Consider the following 2,447-nt stretch of genomic DNA (forward strand, 5'->3'; position numbering starts at 1 on the left):
CTGTAGTCCCAGCTACTTGGGAGGCTAAGGCAAGAGAATCACTTAAGCTCGAGAGTTGGAGGTTACTGTGAGCTCTGATGCCACAGCACTCTACCAAGGGGTGACGTAGTAGGAATCTGTCTCAATAATAATAATAACAACTCAGAAAGAGGCCAGGCACGTTGGCTCATGGATAATTAATAGCACTCTGAGAGGCCAAGACAAGTAGATTACTTAAGCTGAGGAGTTTGAGACCAACCCTGGCTACATAAGGAGATCCTTTCTACACAAAAAACTTAAAATTAGCTGGGCGTGGTGGCATATGCCTGTAGTTTCAGCTACTCAGAAGGCTGAGAAAGAACTTAAATCAGGAGTTTAAGCAGTGAGCTATGATTGCACCACTGCACTTCAGCCTGGTGATGGAATGAGATCTTGGCCAAGTCAGGTGGATTGCCTGAGCTTACAGGTTTGAGACCAGCCTGAGCAAGAGGGAGACCCCATCTCTAAAAATAGCCAGGTGTTGTGGTGGACACCTGTAGTCCCAGCTACTTTGGGGGCTGACCTAAGAGAATCACTTGAGCCCAAGAGTCTGAGGTTGCTGTGAGGTATGACACCACAGCGCTCTACCGAGGGCAGAAAAGTAAGACTCTGGTTCAAAAAAAGAGAACAATTTTGAGGATGAAAGATACTGGTGTTAATAATCATGAAAAAAGATAGGTGTGAACTAGGGCTTTTTCATGCCAACATGAGTGAACAGCACCCCTTTTTAAAAGCTGGTGTAAACTAGTCACTCGACAGCAACGGTTAGTGGCCAGTTACTATGTGTAAGGTATATGGAAGGTGACAGAAATACGCTTAGGAACCAAGATAAACAGGATCCCTCTCATACTTAATTGTCTGATGAGGGAGATGGAAACAAAGCTGGTAGCGACAAGTACCGAGCTCAGAGCACGTGGAGAGTTAACTAAGTGGGGAGCCTCCTGTAAGCTAAGGCTTCGAGCTGGTAGGGTTCAGCCTGGTGAAGGGCAGGCAGAGCAGCAACTCGGGGCTTGTTCTGGAACCAAAAGTAATTCCGTGTCTCTGGACCGCAGTGGGACTAGAGGAAGAGGGCAGAGACGAGTCTGCCTGATTCTGGTGTATACTGTGAAGTCACGATTGCAGGGCTTGCCTTTCAAAGCAAAATTTATCCCCTGGGCTGGGGGGATCTAGCAGAAAAAGAGCTGTTTCTCCACCCTGGCTAAGTCTAATCGTCAACCTTTGCACCTAAGCTCAGGCTGTGGCCCGAGTTCCCAGACATCATACCAGCATGCTATGGGAAAACAGAAAAGTATTTATAACAGGATGTGCCGGGGTGCCCTCGTCCCCAAGGAATGTAGATCAGAGGTAGCGACTGCGGGGAGGATAAGAGGGCTGGGCTGGTATGTGTCCGGATCAGGAAGTCAGATACAGATATTGTCAAATTCATCTGTATGTTACTGTAAATGGGAATTTTTTCTATGGCAAACAATTCAAGTAATGGACCCGTATCTCACCAGCCGAGCTTAGACTGTGGGAGCCACTTGGAAGTACTACGGGAACGCAGCAGAGGTGATCTACTTCTTTCTCCAGAGCTTCACCAGGAAGACTGAGAGAAATGTTTTGATTCAGTAGTTTTTCTACTGTGATTTGTGTCTCTTCCTTCAAAGTCCTTTCCATACAGAAGATAGAAACTAGTGCACAGGTACCAAATGCCAAACACACGTTTCCATTTGTTTCATTTAAGCCTAGAGCTACCCTGTGGAATTTTGTCATTCTTGTTTTACAGAAGAAGAAACCCTGAAACCTAATAACTTGCCCCAAACTGCACATCTAGAAAGAAACAGAACCAGAGTGAACAGAAGTCAGTGTGATACCCAAACCCATTCCTTTCCCTCTTCGTCAGGCAGTCTCCAAGAAATCAGTTACAGCTTATTTGAGAAGCCATCTGATCTGACGCCTGTGATACTGGAGTGCCCTACCACGGAGGCTGTCTCTGAATCCCAGATTTTACTGAAGTGTGATGCCTTTCCTCCCTATCGTAAGGGTCATAGCTGACACTGCTATAACAAAAGACAGGTTAACAAGAAAAGCATAGCAAACTGTTTTTTTCTTTTTTTGTTTGAGACAGTGTCTCATTGTGTCACCCTGTAGAGTGCTACAGTGTTGTCATAGCTCATAGCAACCTCCATCTCTTGAGCTCAAGCCATCCTCTGGCCTCAGTCTCCTAAGTAGCTGGGACTACAGGTGTGCACCATGATGCCCAGCTAATTTTTCTATTTTTAGAAAAATTCTTACTTTTCCTCAGGATAGTCTCGAACTCTTGACCTCAAGCGATCCACTGCCCTCAGCCTCCCAGAGTGCTAGGATTACAGGCAACAGCCACAACAATGTTTTTTTTTTTTTTTTGAGACAAGAGTCTCACTTTGTCACCCTTGGTAGAATGCCATGGC

This window comes from Otolemur garnettii, unplaced genomic scaffold, assembly GCF_000181295.1.
Source record: "Otolemur garnettii isolate 467f Iridium unplaced genomic scaffold, OtoGar3 scaffold00067, whole genome shotgun sequence".
In the NCBI taxonomy this organism is placed as follows: Eukaryota; Metazoa; Chordata; class Mammalia; order Primates; family Galagidae; genus Otolemur; species Otolemur garnettii.